The sequence below is a fragment of the Apus apus genome, chromosome 10 (assembly GCF_020740795.1).
Source record: "Apus apus isolate bApuApu2 chromosome 10, bApuApu2.pri.cur, whole genome shotgun sequence".
Classification (NCBI taxonomy): Eukaryota; Metazoa; Chordata; class Aves; order Apodiformes; family Apodidae; genus Apus; species Apus apus.
The window spans coordinates 13,318,115-13,325,217 of record NC_067291.1 but is presented as its reverse complement, the minus strand read 5'-3'; positions in this window follow the sequence as shown (position 1 = coordinate 13,325,217).

The window sequence follows — 7,103 nt, the reverse complement described above, 5'->3', positions numbered from 1 at the left end:
CTATCTATATAAGACTTCAAGAATCCTTTTAAACTCTTGACCTTTAGTAGTAGTTGGTGGCAATGAAGCTTACAGTACTGATGCTAGACTGTCTTTTCTGGCTCTCTCTGAGAGTGTTAATGGAAAGTAAGAGATTTTAAAAATCTGTCCTGCAAGTTCTAGCTGGACTACATGCAAATGTCCAATGATGGCAATGGGATAAACCATCCCAAGGTGGCCCAGGTAGGGGTGAGAGGGGAGGGCAGTGTGAGGCCTTTCCTGTCAGAGGCGTGGGAAGCAGTAGCTGCACTTCCATCCTTCCCAGCTTCAGCTGGGAGCTGAAAACAGGCAACACAGTAGCATTGCCTGTGGGGTGCAGCCCTGTGCTTCACAGAACATGTAGAGCCTTGGCCTTGAAACTTACTGCCCAGAAGTTGGCGTCAGGAGTTGAGCTTGGCAGGTTCTTGATATTTTCTTGCTCTGAACAGTCCTGCTCAGCTCCAGTCCAGCTGCAAACAGATGCAGCTTTTTGGCAAGAGGCATGTGCTGTGGTGCTGTCTCTTCCCTGGGATGCTTTTCCTTGGACTTCTTTCTGCATCTCCTGGTGAGACTTTGCAGAGTCCTCCAAAATTTGATGTGCACAAGCAGGTCAGATACAACATACCTGCTGGGTCTTCTCTGGCACAGAGCAGAAGAGTGATCCCTTTATGTATTATATTTTTCCCCTGTGCTAAACAAGTTGTGTCAAAACTGCCATGTAAAATGTGGTTCTACATGGCCCCCTTTGATTAGGCAGTTATGAAAAAGCTGGGCTTCAATGTGTTTGTGATCCCCCAGGCATCCCAGAGAAAGTGTAAGGACTTAGAATAACTCTCCCAGGGTGTGGAGCTTGCAAACCTAATTAAATTCAATAGAGATCCTGAAGGAGGAGAGATTCTTTTCCTCTACGACCTGCCCATAGTCAATGGGAGAAAAGATTAAATGCTAGAAATGTTTCGATCTATTTGTTGTGGTTAAAGAACCTTGCACAGGATGTGTCAGGAGCAGTTCACTGTCTTCATAATGTAATTTAAGCTATTGTGATCCATATGGGTCATCAGTCTTTCATCTGACATTTTTCCCAGCTTGGGGAAGCATGACTTTTTGGCTGATAAAGACATCTTGTTATGATGCATCTTATTATGTCATACAATACCTCAGGTGGATGATCCAGTGACCTATATGAGAGCTGAAGCTTGAGGGAAGGAGTACAAGAGAATGGGAATGGTGAGGACACTTGTTCCCTTTTATCTCTAAGGGCAGTCAGAGTGTCACACTGCCTGCTCCACCTTCACTGGGGACAGGAGAAGTCTCAGGGCTGCTGAGATCAACAGGCGTTTGCTGACAGTTTCAAACAAAGTGAGTGATTTAACCCCAGACAAGCCCAAAGCCAAACCTGATGAGTGCTGCTGCTGCCTGGGTCTTTGAACTGCAATCAGCACGTTTTGTACCAGGTACAAGGTATCAAGGTACAAGGTGGCCTGAAGAAGCCAGCAAGAGATGACAAAGATGGCAAAGCTCTGGCCTACTCACCACTCTTGGAGCATGAAAACATAAATTCCTTCAATGGATTTTAAAGCAAAGAAATGCACCTTAAGGGAAAGGATACTAGAAACGGTGAACAGTTTAGAGATTTTCCCACAACACGGGAGAACTCCTTTAATACTTCCATAAACACTCCTGGTATGTGGGAGGTCAGGAGGAGGGAGCCTGACCTTGGCCCCCACGCAGCAGTTTCCTTTCCTTCTGACTCTCTGCTTTGCATGGGCTCAGCCAGAACATATTGCTTAATTTGTGGAAGCCTTGGAGCATCTGGTTGATAAATAATCCTTATTCCCATGGTGAAGATGCAGGGAATGGATATGAAAAATCTGGGCCAGTGAAACTCAAGGTTAAGTAGAGGTGCATTCCTGGCCACCATCAGACATGGACAAGCTGGACTTAAGGCTGGTCCCCCACTGAGATGTTATTTCCTGCAGCAAAACCAACAGAGGAGATGGGAGACTAGAGATTAGAACAAGCAAGAAGGCAATATTGAGAAAGAAAAAGGCTAAAAGGTGAAACTTCTGATCTGCTGGAGAAGGAGTCAGAATGAAACCTCTCAATCACGGTGGTGGTTGTTTTCCTTGGACCCACCTGGCAGAAATGAGTACTTGTCCTTTCACTCAGCAATGGTTTGCAAAGATTTTTCCTTCATTTTCCAGACTGTGAGGCTGAAATTAGGATGAATGGCTCCATCCTGCAGGACAGTGCCAGCTGTTCCTCCATGTGACAAACTGTGTGGATGCTGGGGGGACACAAACCTCAGAGGATCCTGAACATGGATGGGAATTTGAGACATTGGTGCTCCCCACTGGAGTGTCCAGAGGTGTTCAAAGGTGTGGGGATATTTTGCAGTAAATATGTTTCACTTTTACACCCAGGAGGGAATCAACAACTAGAAAAACCACTGCAGGAAGTTTTCCTCATTCCTTGACCTCTTCAGTGGAGGCTGCAGGCTTTTCTGGAAGATACTTTTTAATCAAATGCTTACTGCTGAGCTAAACACAGCAGTTATTGAGTGAAATGCTATGGGATAGGTTATTCTGCAGACTGATGAGCTAATAGTCTCTATTGGCCTTAGAATCTGGATGGACATTTTAAGGGGATTCTATAAAAAGGTTGTCCCAATAAATAATTACTCAGGGCGGTAAAAGCTAAAGCATTTGTGAATTCCTTGGTGACCACAAGAAACTTGAAGACTGTTTAACATATTACCTAAGTGCCAGCAAGTGCAGTCTGACATCCATTGATATGCCTGGAAAGTCTCCTCTGGCTTCAGTGCATATTTGGTCAGGTCATAGTCATGGAAATGGTGGAAAGGTTAAAGAAAGCAGGGAGACAGGGCTGGGCCACCTCCCTCTCAGAGCATCACTGGAGGTGAGATATCTTCCTTCAGGTTTTAACACTCATGGGAAGGTTAATTTGATTTTCCTTTAGAAGACCTTGATGGTCAAGACTTGGAGATGAGCCAGTAACCAACAGAGAGACAGATTGCACAGCAAATTCACCTGAATGTGCAAGAAATCAGTGTGTACTTTGCACAGCTTGGAAATACCTTCTCTGCTCTGCAGCTCAGTATGGAAGGTAGCACCTTCCCAAGAGCTCACGTGGAACAAATATATCTCCATCCCTGACCTGAGACCCTCCACGGCCTCTTGTTGAGCTGTGGTCAAGGAAATCTTGCAAAGTAGGCAGGTGGTTACCTGCCATGCTTGCTGCTGCCTTCACCTGTCAGGTCAGGAAGAACCTGTGCCTCAACAGCAGGAGCAAAGGCTGAGCAGAGGGAATCATAAGCAGCACTGACTGCCAGTGCCCTTCAAGATGTTCCCTTCCAGGGCTGAAATCCAAAAGCAGCTCCTGTTGGGTTTGTTTGTTGTTGTTGTTTTTTTCTTCCCCATTTTTGACCTAAATTCAGTCACACCTTTGACTTTGTGCATATTCACTCCAGAAAGGGAGCTGGTCTGTGCTGCTGCCTGAGAAATGTTTCAGTCTTGCTCCTCTTCCTCGTGGTTAACAATGCAATCAAAAATACCCAAACTGAAAAGCCCAAGTGAAGGCTTATTTATGAAAAAGACTGGTCATGAATATAAATACTTGAATTCTTCTGGATCTACTTCAGTTGGTTTAAACAAGCTTAAAGATAAAGTTTCTTCTCTCAAATGCATTAGCCTGTGGCCACTTCAATCATCAGTGTTTTGTACTTGGTCTTAAAGGTTCATTTTACAAACACTCAGACATGCAGCATGGGGGGGTTTATTTCTCATAGGCATTTGTGCCAGCAAGAGCCAATTCTTCCCACAACCACAAAGAAGAAATTAAACATAGCAGAGGGAAGCTAATTAAAAAATTTAGACCAATATTCACAAACATATTTTATCTTATTCATCCTACCCCACAGTTAATTTTCTCTTTGTTTGTAAATATATTGAGGGGAGAGGGGGGAATCACTTCTGCCTAGGACTGCTGTCAAGTGTACTGCTTTGAGGAATCTGGCATGTTTTCGAGTCAGCACATCTGGTATGGCTGAATGTTATTCAACAGACTGATTTTTTTGGGTGGTTGTTATATTCTAAGTGATCCTGTGCCAAAACTCGTTTAGCTGAACAAGAAGTTTGCCCGTTATCAACGACTGGCTAATAACCAGTGCCAACTCAAAGATTCATCTTTCCAGGCACAGCCTCTGTGTGTGCTGGCTGCAGAAGCCAACTTGAGCAGTATTGATACTCTACTGAGATTTCAGAGAAAGTGCAAATACAGACTACTTGATTAAAAAAAGCAGTCTGCAGGCTGCATATTGCTAAGTGCTATTTAATGACTTAGAAAGGTTTGGTGTTTATCTTTAGCCTAGGAAAGCATCGACACTCCCACCCAGACTGTTACAGAGAGGTAAAAAAAGCAGCTTCCTGGGTTGTCCAGATGTTGCCTTGTTTTCCCAAATCCCAGCTGAGCACTCCAGGGAGCACAACAGGCTCAGAGAGTCTTTTCTACCTGGAGTGTAACCAGTTGTGCTCCCAGCATAGGGCTACGCTTTGGCCTTTAGATTTGCTCTTTCTCTTAAAAGCAAAGCCAGTAAGAGATGAAGGACTTGCTGTTGGCACACTAAGAAATGTAAACCAGTCTTTGAACTACAAGCTATAGTGGGGAAGGACTGTTTTTTCTATGTTTCTATCTTTTGACTGCTGCTAATAGTTTAAGAAATGTCTGTGCAGAAGGAGGTACTAGGTAAAATGAGATTTGCTTTCTTTTTATCTCTCAGTAAAAGAGATTAATCAGGAAACTATTTGGGAGTTCCTGTGAGTAGCTGAGACACCAAGTTGTTTGAAGGGTTTTTGGTATGTTGAGGTCTTGTTTTTCTAATGGCACAAATTTGCCCTGAGGTTGCTGTAAGGAAAGTGAAGTAAAGGCTTGCTGCACAACACCTCAGCTGTCAGTGGGACAAGCACTTTGGTTTGAGGTAATAATGTGTCTAATGTTTTGCAAGGTAGAGCACAGAAGAGTCATTGATTGCATCAGATATGGCACAGAGAGAGCCCCGAGCCCAGGCTTGCTGCAGTTCATGCCAGTCCGTTGGCTGTGTCTTGCTCTAGAGGGGTTGCAACTGAATGAAAAGTTGCAGGACAGTGTGAACCAGACATGAGTGGAAAAAACCTGTCTCCCCATGGGGAGTTATCAACGTGGAGAGGGAGCCAGGAAGTTATGGAGAAATAGCTAGTGAGTGTTGCAGTGATGAAAGTCTGATTTTCTTCCTCAACACAAACTTCTCCTTCAGCATCCTCAGCTTCAGTGTTTCCAGCCCTGGAGAATTATTCCTGTGCACAAACACAAAGCACTACTGCTGCTGTAAGAGAGGACAAGACAGTGGCAACTTGTTCATTTTTGCATAGCTGGGGTTAACAGCACGTGTGAGTAAGTAACGTGCTCTAGCCTAGGCCAGCAAATTGGGCTGAAATATCTTTGTATTAGGGCTCTGGTATGTAGGGAAGAGACTGTGACCCCTGCGAGGAGCCGGGCACTGACCCTGGAGAGCTGTGCAGCCAGCAGAGGTGGGGAAGGTGGGTGTGCAAGGCCATGGCTGAAGGGGACTTCTGCTTAATTTGGAAGGAGTTGCTGAAGGGGAAGGCAAAGAAGATGGGAGGTTTGAGGGAAAGGTGGAGTCTATGGGGGAGCCAGACAAGTTAAATGTGCCAGTGACTGAAGGGAAGAGGAGATGAAAGGGAAGAGGAGAGTGGAGAACAAAGCAGAGACATCAGTGAAAGGTGGGGAGGGGAAGCAGGAAATGCTGGTGCTAAAATTAGATGGGGAATGGGGACAGGGAGTGCTGAACTGGTGCTTTCCCTTTGGATGCAATTCCCACTGAAGCTGCTATCAAACCTCGCCTGGGGGAGCAGACAGAACTGGAGTCTAGATGGGGAAGAGGGGGAGTCATGGCAGACCTGCAGCAACATGAGCTGCTTGGAGGGTTATTCCCTAACCCCAAGGCCCCCCCTCCTCCCTTGAGCGTGACCTCCAGCCTGGGACACACACCCAGTGTGCTTTTGTAAAATCAATGTCTTGTATTTCTGAATCTGCACCACATTCAACTGTTTCAAACCAATTTTTGCAGGTGATTCCTAATTATATGCTACTAGTCACAGCCCACAAAATGCTAATGAAACCTTTGCCATCAATTAAATGTAATTTCTGGCTGCTGAGGGGGAAGCGAGGAAAGAAAAAGGCAAAGTGACCAGACTTTCCTCTGGCTGCAATGGGATTTTGGGGCACAGCTTCTCCCAGTTGCTCTTGATTCCAGAGATCTGGGACTGTGGGAACACTGCTCTGCACAAACTATGCTGCAGGCAACGGGGCAGTAGAGGGTGTGGGTTGAAGAGCATCCTTTCCACTGAAGCCTTGAGCTTTTACATCACAGCAAATTGTCACCAGGCTTTTACAGGAGGCAGTTTCACAGCACAGCTGTACCTTGGGCTAGCAAGTACTCACCAGGACCACACGCCAGGGGAGCACTGGCTGATACTCAACTATTTCAGCTGCATATGGTCCCTTTTCCTCCCAGGAGTTCAGGATTAATTTGGCTGGGAACTTCCTGTCAGTCAGGGAATGGTTGATCAGACATCCTCTTTCATGACCAAGGAGTGTACTATGGATCTCATTATTATTATTTTATTACATTCCTTGATTTCTAGCTGGACCAGCTTTTGCTATGGGAGCCAACTCTGGAAACTTATCAGTATCTGGAAAAAAAAAAAGCAACATCAGCTAAACCTGGACTACTGGTACGAAATTAAGTTTCCTACTTCTTCCTTGGTGTTTGCAATTCTGAAGGCTACAGGGAGCTTTTCAGCCCATTTTGATGACCTGAAAACATGCTCTGTAGGAAGTGGTGTAGGGCTGAAATCACTCAGCCATGCAATTGGTGAGTAAATGGCTGTTTATAGCATAACATAATCTGAGAAAAATGTGGAAAATGGAACTCAAGGACACTGTCTCTTTCAGTGTTGTTAAGCAGTGGTAAGAATAAATGTATAAACACTTCTTCCAGTTTAGAA